Source organism: Leucoraja erinacea, chromosome 1 (genome assembly GCF_028641065.1).
Source record: "Leucoraja erinacea ecotype New England chromosome 1, Leri_hhj_1, whole genome shotgun sequence".
NCBI lineage: Eukaryota > Metazoa > Chordata > Chondrichthyes > Rajiformes > Rajidae > Leucoraja > Leucoraja erinaceus.
Window position 1 is genome coordinate 10,230,005 of NC_073377.1, and position 12,237 is coordinate 10,242,241.

The 12,237-nt window shown below is 47.1% G+C and overlaps 1 protein-coding gene across 1 annotated transcript in view; it reads left to right on the forward strand.

Moving 5' to 3' along the window:
- Positions 1-12,237, forward strand: part of LOC129706666 (fibroblast growth factor receptor-like 1) — a 350,488-nt gene that overhangs the window by 337,111 nt on the left and 1,140 nt on the right.

A 12,237-nucleotide genomic window follows, 5' to 3' on the forward strand; every position in this document is an offset into this window, starting at 1 on the left:
TGTTTTTTGGTGTTTTTATGTGGGGGAAGAGGGCACGGTGCGGGGGATACCGTACTTCAGCCGTTTCCTGGTGAGGATGCGACTATTATTCGAGTCGCGTCCTCGCTCCCCCCCCCCTCCCCCCACAGCGGCCTACCTACCTGGATTGGCACGGCCTTTCCTGCCGGGATCGACCGGAGCTCCAGCAGCGGCGGGACAGCGCTGGAACATCGCGGGGCTGGTGATGCCTTACCGGAGGTCGCCGTCTGGAGCCCGGAGTGCTGGACCTGCTGCACCAACATCACGGAGCTGCGGTTTGCGGAGCTCCCAACGTGGGCGGCGCTGACTAACAGCGCGGGGTCCTGTGACTCTGCCCAGCTCGGCCTGCGGACTCGGGAGCTGCAGACTCCGGCAGCGGGAGGCGGCTGATCAGAAGGTCCGGGCCGCTGAGGAGGAGGATGCTCACCGTCGGGGTTCGGCGTCGGCGTTCCACCAGCCCGGCGTGAGGGCCTGAACATCGGGCCACCCGGGGCGACGACTGCGGGTGCTCGGAAGGCCCCGACCACGGATGGACACGGAGGGGAGGCTGGCTGGACTATGGTGCCTTCCTCACCTGGGTGCCATTTATGTTATGTTGTGTTGTGGACTTTCTGTGTTTGTGCTTTTGTTAAATTTTTAATTCAATTTCAATTTTATTTTTAATATGTTTTATTATTTATTTATTATTTATTTTTATTATTTTTCTTGTGATTTTTTTTTAATGATACTGCCTGTACGGGAAATTTATTTCGTTGTCTCAAAGTGAGGCAATGACAATAAAATTTGAATACAAGAATACAAGAATACAAGACCGGAGAAGGAACGCAACTCCTGCCCAACTCCGCTCCAACTGCCGAGGAACCTGGGGACCCGGGCTGGGGACCACCAGTCGCACCTCCCGCCCCACCCAGGAGCCGACAGTCACCCCCCCCCCCCCCCTGTACCGGTGAAACCCAAGCACCAGCCACCAATGGACACACACACACATGGACTTTAGTAAGGCGTTCAACAAGGTGCCGCATGGTAGGCTGCATCTCATGGGATCCAAGGAGAGATAGCTTGAATGGATGGCAAATCGGCTCTATGGAAGGAAGCAGAGGGTGATGGTGGAAGGTTGCTTCTCAGACTGGAGGCCTGTGACTAGTGGTGTGCCTCAGGGTTCGGTGCTGGGCCCGTCACAGTTTGTCATCTACATCAATGATTTGGATAAGAACATACACGGCAAGATTAGCAAGTTTGCAGAAGATACAAAAGTGAGTGGTTTTGCAGATAGTGAAGATGGTTGTGAAAGATTGCAGCAGGATCTGGATCGATTAGCCAGGTGGACGGAAGAATGGTTGATTGAATTTAATACAGAGAAGTGTGAGGTGCTGCACTTTGGGATGTCGAACAAGGGCAGGACCTACACAACAAATGGTGGGCCTCTGGGGAGTGTTGTAGAGCAGAGGGATCTAGGAGTACAGGTGCATGGTTCCATGAAGGTTGAGTCGCAGGTAGATAAAGTGGTCAAAAAGGCTTCTGGCACTTTGGCCTTTGTCCATGAGAGTATTGAAGTTGGGAGGTCATGTTGCAGTTGTACAAGATGTTGGTGAGACCGTATTTAGAATATTGTGTTCAGTCCTGGGCACCATGTTATAGGAAAGATATTGTCAAGCTTGAAAGGGTTCAGAAAAGATTTACGAGGATGTTGCCAGGACTAGAGGGTGTGAGCTACAGGGAGTGGTTGAGTAGGCTGGGTCTCTATTCCACCGAGATTAGGAGGACGAGGAAAGATCTTATAGAGGTATACCAGTCTTTTACCCAGAGTAGGGGAATCGAGGACCAGAGGACATAGGTTCAAGTTGAAGGGGAAAAGATTTAATAGGAATCCGAGGGGTAACTTTTTCCACACAAAGGCTTGTGGGGATATGGAAAAAGCTCCAGATGAGGTAGCTGAGGCTGGGACTATCCCATCATTTAAGAAACAGGTACATGAATATGACAGGTTTGGAGGGTTATGGATCAAGCGCAGGCAGGTGGGACAAGGGTAGATGAGACATTGTTGGCCAGTGTGGGTGAGTTGGGCCGAAGGTCCTGTTTCCACACTATTATCCTAAAATCTGCAATAACTCAGCGGGTCAGGCAACATCTCTGGAGAAGGATCCGGACCCGAAACGTCACCGATTCCTTTTCTCCAAAGATGCTGCCCGTCCCGTCGAGCCACCCCAGCACCCCGTGTACATCCCCGCTGATGACCAGTACCCGGCACCCGCCGGCATGGAGGGAGCCAACCGACAGCCATTGGACAAGGCGAGAGGCACAGCCGACGGTCCCCGGCCCACTGGGGAATGGCCCTCCCGGGAGTCGGAGCCAGGGCCAGTGCCTTTCCTCCGCACCAGCTCCAATACCGGGGCCGACACCGCTCTGGGCCAGTGCCCCGCCAGTCCAGGGCCACCCTGGACATCTCTGGCCGCTCCCGGACAGGGATGGGACACCCGGGAGGGGACGGAGATGGCCCTACAGCAACTCAACAGCACCTGCAGTGCCAGGGACCCGGGCTCGACCCCGACCACGGACGAAACGCAGGCCTGTACACACGCAGCAGCTCAGCTGCCAAGGATATCCCTCCGCTGGTCCAGTCTCTCCCCGTGTCTGCCCCCCCCCTCTCTCGCTGTTACACCCCCGCTACCTGGCACCCCTGTTCCTCACATTAAATATATTTTTACACATCATTTGTGAAAGAAGAGAAGATAATGTTTCAAACACGTAACATTTTCTTATCCCAGTAGCAAACACATTAAGGATTAAATGAAAATAATATATTCTTTAACTTTTTGAATATCTCACAATTGCAGATTAATGAATTGAACTAGAACTGGGACTGTGTAAACAGTGTGTGAACTGAAAGGAAACTATTGAGTTGACAGAACTCTAGATTAATTCATTGGTAGAATAGTTAACAATTCATACACAGTTTATACAGCGCTGCATTCGCTTTGTTTTCTCCTTTATCACGAATGACCTTTGACAAATCCCATGATTCCTTGCGTTTTTCAGAATATCAAACTCGCTTATTGAAAGACACGGCATGAAAGCAGGCCCTTCGGCCCATCGAATCCACATTGCACGTTGATCATGCATTCACACTAGGTCTATGTTACCCCGCTTTCCCATTCACCTCCTGCAGAATGATAGTGGTTTGTCCCATGCTCCTACCGCTTGTTTGATTGATTGATACTACACAGAATAAACAGTTTAAGACCAGGGGCCACAGTTTAAGAATAAGGTGTAAGCCATTTAGAACGGAGACGAGGAAACACTTTTACTCACATAGATTGGTGAGTCTGTGGAATTCTCTGCCTCAGAGGCCGGTTCTCTGGATACTTTCAAGAGAGAGCTAGATAGGGCTCTTAAAAATAACGGAGTCAGGGGATATGGGGAGAAGGCAGGTACAGGATACTGATTGGGGATGATTAGCCATGATCACATTGAATGACGGAGCTGGCTCGAAGGGCCGAATGGCCAACTCCTCCACCTATTGTCTATTGTCTATTGTGTATGGTCACGTGTACCGAGGTGCAGTGCGTGCTAACCAGTCAGTGGAAAGACAATACATTATTACAATCGAGTCATTTACAGTGTACAGATACATATAACCATATAACAATTTCAGCACGGAAACAGGCCATCTCGGCCCTACAATTCCATGCCGAACAACTTTTTTCCCTTAGTCCCACCTGCCTGCACTCATACCATAACCCTCCATTCCCTTCTCATCCATATGCCTATCCAATTTATTTTTAAATGATACCAATGAACCTGCCGCCACCACTTCCACTGGAAGCTCATTCCACACCACCACCACTCTGAGTAAAGAAGTTCCCCTTCATGTTACCCCTAAACTTCTGTCCCTTAATTCTGAAGTCATGTCCTTTTGTTTGAATCTTCCCTACTCTCAAAGGGAAAAGCTTGTCCACATCAACTCTGTCTATCCCTCTCATCATTTTAAAGACCTCTATCAAGTCTCCCCTTAACCTTCTGTGCTCCAGAGAATAAAGACCTAACTTATTTGATAAGGGAATAACGTTTAGTGCAAGGTAAAGCCAGCAAAGTACGATCAAAAATAGTCCGAGGGTCATCAATGACGTAGATGGTAGTTCAGCACTGTTCTCAGGTTGTGGTGGGATGGTTCAGTTGCCTGATAACAGCTGGGAAGAAACTGTCCCTGAATCTGGAGGCGTGCATGTTCACATTCCTATCCCTTTTGCCCGATGGGAGAGGCGAGAAGAGGGAGTGACCAGGGAGGGTCCAGATACTTTTTTATCATGGTGAAATTCTTTGTTTTGCAAACCATGCACAAGGTATGCAAAGAGCCTACACGTTTAGGGCGCTGGGAAAGTCACAAAGAATTCATTAAAGTCCCCAATGGTCCTCGGTTGTTCTCAGTGACCACCTGAGTCACAAGGCCCCCTTTGTTCTCGCAGTCCTCCCACACCCGCGCCCCCTTTGTTCTAACGTCGAACCACATCTCGCCTATCAATCCTTGCTGGGTCGCCCTATGGTCTCAGCTGCACATCCTCGTCTGACCTCCGGTACCCACCGCTAGCCCCTCCAACTTGGAGATGTGGTTTAAGATTCTGTTCCCCAGACATGAAACCTCAGCCTGCAGCATAAGACATTGTACACTGCCTCAGATTAATTTCACGAGCTTCAATGGAATGGACTTGGTGGGGGTTGGGGCACAGCCACTTGCATAGTCTGGGATGATTTGTAAAGCATGCTTAATGTTTATAGATGTTCACACAAAGCAGAGAACATGGCGGTAACCATGTCTGTGTGAGGGATAGAGACTATATGTGAGGAAACAAGAGGAAATTGAACGTTGAGACTACAAAACACTGCTTATTGTTGTTTTGCTACTGTGAAAAATAACCCCTTTATTTCCCTGCCCAAGTCAATCTTTTCTGACCCCGATGGCGTTACATCCCATGAAATTCCTCACTGTCCTGTTGGAAGACAAATAAATCAGGCAAAGATTGGGGAATCTTGGCATTAAAATGAAATTTCTTGACTTACTTCTGCGAAATCTCACTGTTTTTCTCGGTAGAACATTTCTAAATGTGTGCTCAGCTCATATATCACCACACATTACTTGGTGACAGCTTCCAGAGCTGTGGCAATCTATGACTGGAATAATTTGGTTCTACATCACTTGTAAAGATCATAAGATTTTGTGATAGAAACAGAATTAGGCCATTCGGCCCACCAAGTATACTCCGCCATTCAATCATGGCTGATCTATCTCTCCCTCCTAACCCCATTCTCCTGCCTTTTCCCCTTAACCTCTGACATCCACGTTAATCAAGAATCTATCTATCTCTGCCTTAAGTATATCCACTGATGGCCTCCACAGCCTTCTGGCTGCAGGCGATTCATCTGCCTCCCTTCATGATTCCATGCAAATCAACGCTAAAACTCTTCCACCGAAATGAGCATCCAATGTTGCTTAAACAAGTAAATGCAGGCTTTCTCTGGGATCTCCGGATTCCTCCCACACTCCAAAGATGTACAGGTTTGTAGGCTAATTGGCTTGGTATAATTGTAAATTGTCCCTTGTGTGTGTAGGATAGTGTTAGTGAAAAAACCTTTATGTCTTTGTAGTGTGGGAGGAAACGGAAGATCTCAGAGAAAACCCACTCAGGTCACAGGGAGAAGGTAAAACGCCATACAGCCAAGCACCCCTGGTCAGGATCGCACCCGGGGCTCTGGCGCTGAAAGGAGGTAGCTCTACCACTGCACCATCGTGCCCCCCTCCCCCCTCCCCCTCCCCCGCCCCCTCCCCCCCCCTCCCCCCCTCCCCCCCCCCCAGTCAGGTAAATATGAGGTGTTACATTTTGGTTGGGGAAAACTGGGCAGGACTTCAAACAGTAAATTGTAGGGCCCTCGAAGTGCAGTCATAAAGTGAGAACTAAGGTGTGGTATATAGTTCCATGAGGGTGGTGATACAGGTGCACAGGATGGTGAAGAAGGTGTTTGGCATGTTTACCTTCATCAGTCAGAGTATTGAGTACAGGATAGACACACAATGCAAGAGTAACTCAGTGGGACAGTCAGCATCTCTGGAGAGAAGAGATAATGGGTTACGTTTCAGGTTGAGACCCTTCTTTGGACAGACTTAATGAGTACAGGAGTTTGACCAACCTTTTGCAGCTTTACAAGACGTTGGTAAGGCCACCCTGCTATAGGAAGGTTGCCATTAAATTGGTAAGGGGACATAAATAACTTATGAGGATGTTACTGGGTTTAATTTATTTTAATTTATTTCAACATCCTCTCCGCATCCAAACTATTCAGTCCTGCTAATAGTCAGCCTTTACACATCTCAACAGGATCTTGCTCATTAGGAGGTGGAGGGGAAGAGAATGAGGTTTATTCGCTCTTAAATTGTCCCATTCCTTTGGGAATTATTAGTTTATAGACACTGAATGTTGGAGTAACTTAGCGGGACAGGCAGAATCTCTGGAGAGAAGGAATGGGTGAAGTTTCGAGTTGAGATGCTTCTTCAGACAGTTTGCAAGAATGGCTCGGTTTTGGCGCCATTTTGCTAAGCATTAACCTGGTTTAAAGATTAGACTATAATATACAACAACTCCTCCATTTCCAGTGCGAGGCCACATTGAAAACAGGAGGATTGACGGATTCTTGATTAGTACGGGTGTCGGGGTTATTGGGAGAAGGCAGGAGAATGGAGTTGAGAGGGAAGGAGGATTGGGAAACTTTCATAGGACACCAGAAGGAAACAAAACGGGCAATACGGGCTGAAAAGATGCTGGCCAGGAATGTAAAGAAGGACAGTAAAAACTTCTTTAGATATGGGAAAAAGAGTAGCAAAGTCAAATGTGGGTCCCGTGAAGGCACTCACAGGTGAAATTATTATGGGGAACAAGGAAATGGCAAAAGAGTTGAACAGGTACTTCGGATCTGTCTTCAGTAAGGAAGACACAAACAATCTCCCAAAGTACTGGAGGACAGAGGATCTAAGGGGGTAGAGGAACTGAAATCAATTTTCATTAGGCGAGAAGTAGTATTGCGTAGGCTAATGGGACTGAAGGATGATAAATCCCCTGGGCCTGATGGTCTGCATCCCAGGGTCCTCAGGGAGGTGGCTCTAGAAATAGTGGACGCATTGGTGATCATTTCCCAATGTTCAATAGATTCAGGATCAGTTCCTGTGGACTGGAGGATAGCTAATGTTATCCCACTGTTCAAGAAAGGAGCGAGTGTGAAAACGGGGAATTACAGACCATTTAGCCTGACTTCGGTGGTGGGAAAGATGCTGGAGTCAATTATTAAAGAGTTAATAATGGGGCATTTGGATAGCAGTAAAAGGATTAGTCCAAGGCAGCATGGATTTATGAGAGGAAAATCATGCTTGACTAATCTTCTGGAATTTTTTGTCTATCTTTGATTTAAAGATCCTTTGATTTGATCTAAAGCATCTGCAATCCTTTCCTATACGGAATTTTAGTTTAGTTTAATTTAGAGATACAGCCCAACGGGTCCGCACCGACCAGCGATCCCCACACATTAACACTATCCTACTAACACTGGGCCAATGTTTACATTGATGCCAAGCCAATTAACCTATAAGCCTGTACATCTTTGTTGTGTGGGAGGAAACTGGAGATCCCGGAGAAAACCGACGCAGGTCGGGGGGAAAACGCATCAACTCCATACAGACAAGCACCCGTAGTTATGATCGAACCTGGATCTCTGGCTCTGTAAGTGCTGTAAGGCAGCAATTCTACCGCTGGTCCACCGTGCCACCCCAACACTGAATTATTGAGTTTCTGACAATTATCTACTGGCAATGCCCATCAGACTAACAGTTCCCTCAGCAGTCATAAGCACCGTATATTCTGCCTCCCAGTGATGTGAGACACTGTACACGGCCAACAGCCCGTCTCATAACATAGAAACATAGAAACCTAGAAAATAGGTGCAGGAGTAGACCATTTGGCCCTTCGAGCCTGCACCACCATTCAATATGATCATGGCTGATCATCCAACTCAATATCTTGTACCTGCCTTCTCTCCATACTCCCTGATCCCTTTAGCCACAAGGGCCACATCTAACTCCCTCTTAAATATAGCCAATGAACTGGCCTCAACTACCTGCTGTGGCAGAGAATTCCACAGATTCACCACTCTCTGTGTGAAAAATGTTTTTCTCATCTCGGTCCTAAAAGATTTTCCCTTATCCTTAAACTGTGACCCCTTGTTCTGGACTTCCCCAACATCGGGAACAATCTTCCTGCATCTAGCCTGTCCAACCCCTTAAGAATTTTGTAAGTTTCTATAAGATGCCCCCCTCAATCTTCTAAGTTCTAGCGGGTACAAGCCGAGTCTATCCAGTCTTTCTTCATATGAAAGTCCTGACATCCCAGGAATCAGTCTGGTGAACCTTCTCTGTACTCCCTCTACAGCAAGAATGTCTTTCCTCAGATTAGGAGACCAAAACTGTACGCAATACTCCAGGTGTGGTCTCACCAAGACCCTGTACAACTGCAGTAGAACCTCCCTGCTCCTATACTCAAATCCTTTTTATTTGAACAAAGATATAAAATGTCACATTGCAGATTAAAGTGACGGGGAATTAATACTTGTCTCCAAGTTCTTTCTAATTTTGCCCATCCTTTACCATCATAAAACCAAATTAGATTCAGTAATTAGTGAGTGAGAAACTCGGCTGTGCCGAAATGCTACTTTAATGACAAGGCAATCTAGATTTGGTAATGATTTGAAACATATTTAGCCACTTCAAAAAAGGACGGCCTCATTCAAAGTGGCTCTGGGTTGCAATTCTACTGTGGCGTTATTAATAAAGCTATATTACAAAGTTTCGACAGTGTGATGTCCACATCGAGACTTACTTCACAAAGTACGCACTTTAATGCCCGAGTGTGAAATGGATTCTGCTTCCTGGCCCAGTGCTTTGATCTGAATTCATATAGAGATGAAAAGCATCTCATCATTTTTCTCTTGTCTTTGATTTCTTCCCGTGTCTTCAGCCAATATGAAACCTGTAAACGGGTGTAAATTGGTCAGACACGGAGAGAGGAAAAAGGGAGCAAAAATAAACGTGATGCAGTTGAGACGAGAGGAACAGCAGGTGCTAGAAGCTTGAGCAAAACTTAAAGTACCGGAGTAACTCAATATGTCAGGCAGCATCCGTGGTGGGAATGGATAGGCGACGTTTCATGTCTTCTTCAGACAGGTTGTTCTATTGGGGAGAAAGCTGGAAAAGAGAGATTGGGGTGTGGGGGTCATAAGATCATATGTTAGACAGGAGCAGAATTAGGTATTCGACCCATCATCTCAATCATGGCTGATCTATCCATCCTAACCCCATTCACCTGCCGTCTCCCCATAAGGTGGGGGAACAAAGCCTGGCAAGTAATAGGTGGATACAGGTGAGGAGCAGTTAAATGGCAGATGGGTGGAAGAAGTGTGAAACGCTAGAGATGAAAAGGAAACAAAAGGGTCTTGGATAAGGAGAGAAGAGGAGTGACATGTAAAGGAAGGAACTGCAGATGCTGGTTTATACCGAAGGTAGACACAAATTGCTGGAGTAACTCAGCGAGTCGGGCAGCATCTCTGGAAAAAAGGAATAGGTGACTTTTCGGGTCAGAGTACCTGAAGAAGGGTTCCGTCAGCTATTTAGTCATGGAGGCATTGAGTGTGGAAACAGGCCCTTCGGCCCAACTCACCCACACCGGCCAACAATGTCCCAGCTACTTAGTCCCAATTGCCTGCACTTGGTCCATAACCCTCCAAACCTGTCCTATCTATGTACCTGTCCAACTGTTTGTTAAACGATGGGAGAATCCCAGCTTCAACTACCTCCTTGTTCCATACACCCACCACCCTTTGTGTGAAAACGTTACCCCTCGGACTCTTATTAAATCTTTTCCCCTTCACTTTGAACCTATGTCCTCTGGTCCTCGATTCCCCTGCTCTGGGTAAAAGACTCTATGCATCTACCCGATCAATTCCTCATCTAACCGATCTATTCCACCAGAGGAGGAATTTCCTCCAGAGTTGCTGCCTGACCTGCTGAATTTCTCCAGCATATTGTGTCAATCTTCAGTGAAATGTGAAACCATACATAGAAACATAGAAACATAGAAATTAGGTGCAGGAGTAGGCCATTCGGCCCTTCGAGCCTGCACCGCCATTCAATATGATCATGGCTGATCATCCAACTCAGTATCCCGTACCTGCATTCTCTCCATACCCCTGATCCCCTTAGCCACAAGGGCCACATCTAACTCCCTCTTAAATATAGCCAATGAACTGGCCTCAACTACCCTCTGTGGCAGAGAGTTCCAGAGATTCACCACTCTCTGCGTGAAAAAAGTTCTTCTCATCTTGGTTTTAAAGGATTTCCCCTTTATCCTTAAGCTGTGACCCCTTGTCCTGGACTTCCCTAACATCGGGAACAATCTTCCTGCATCTAGCCTGTCCAACCCCTTAAGACTTTTGTAAGTTTCTATAAGATCCCCTCTCAATCTCCTAAATTCTAGAGAGTATAAACCAAGTCTATTCAGTCTTTCTTCATAAGACAGTCCTGACATCCCAGGAATCAGTCTGGTTAACCGTCTCTGCACTCCCTCTATGGCAATAAGTCCTTCCTCAGATTTGGAGACCAAAACTGTACGCAATACTCCAGGTGTGGTCTCACCAAGACCCTGTACAACTGCAGTAGAACCTCCCTGCTCCTAGACTCAAATCCTTTTGCAATGAAAGCTAACATTCCATTCACTTTCTTTACTGCCTGCTGCACAAAGGGATAAAGGTAGTGGGGGGGGGGGGGGGGGGAGGAAGCAATAAAACGGTTGCACTACACATTTCTTAGTCCTGGGCTTGGCTGCCACAAACCTCACCCGGCAAGCCCTGAAATGGAACCCCCAAGGTAAAAGGAAAAGATGCCGCCCCAGGAACAGCTGGAAAAGAGGAGTCCAGACAGAAATGCCTGAGAATGGGCTCAACTGGGGAGTTCTCAAAGGAACTGCCAACAACAGAGTGAGGTGGAGGGCATTTGTCAATGGTCTTTGTTCCCTGGAGGAGCAAAAGGCTTAAGAAGAAGAAGAGGGGGCAGGAAACAGGGCAGAAAGGAGGGGTATAAATAGTGGGGAGAAATGTTGAGCACTGGAAAGACAGAGTGTCTTATGAAAGAAAGACTGGATAGACTTGGTTTATACTCTCTAGAATTTAGGAGATTGAGTGGGGATCTTATAGAAACTTACAAAATTCTTAAGGGGTTGGACAGGCTAGATGCAGGAAGATTGTTCCCGATGTTGGGGAAGTCCAGGACAAGGGGTCACAGCTTAAGGATAAGGGGGAAATCCTTTAAAACCGAGATGAGAAGAACCTTTTTCACACAGAGAGGGGTGAATCTCTGGAACTCTCTGCCGCAGAGGGTAGTTGAGGCCAGTCATTGGCTATATTTAAGAGGGAGTTAGATGTGGCCCTTGTGGCCAAGGGGATCAGAGGGTATGGAGAGAAGGCAGGTACGGGATACTGAGTTGGATGATCAGCCATGATCATATTGAATGGTGGTGCAGGCTCGAAGGGCCGAATGGCCTACTCCTGCACCTAATTTCTATGTTTCTATGTATTAAGGTGGGTGTATTATTTAAAACTGGAGAATTCAATGTTGATACCATTGAAGTGTAAGCTACCCGATGGGTGTGTTGATTGGTAAGTTTGAAATGTTTATTATCTTATGGCATAAAGCATGAGGGTCCTGGATGGGACTTGCATTCATATTAGATGGGACAACATATCTGAGGAAGGATGTGCTGCCATTGGAGAGTGGCCAGAGGCGGTTTATCCCAGGTACAAGTAGGTTAGCTAATGATGAGCGATTGACAGCACTGTGGCTGTGCTCGCTGGAGTTAAAACGGATGAGGGGGGACATAGAAAAATCGAAACATAGAAAATAGGTGCAGGAGTAGGCCATTCGGCCCTTCGAGCCTGTACGGCCATTCAATATGATCATGGCTGATCATCCAAACTCAGTATCCTGTACCTGCCTTCTCTCCATACCCCCTGATCCCTTTAGCCACAAGGGCACATCTAACTCCCTCTTAAATATAGCCAATGAACTGGCCTCAACTACCTTCTGTGGCAGAGAATGCCACAGATTCACCACTCTCTGTGTGAAAAATGTTTTTC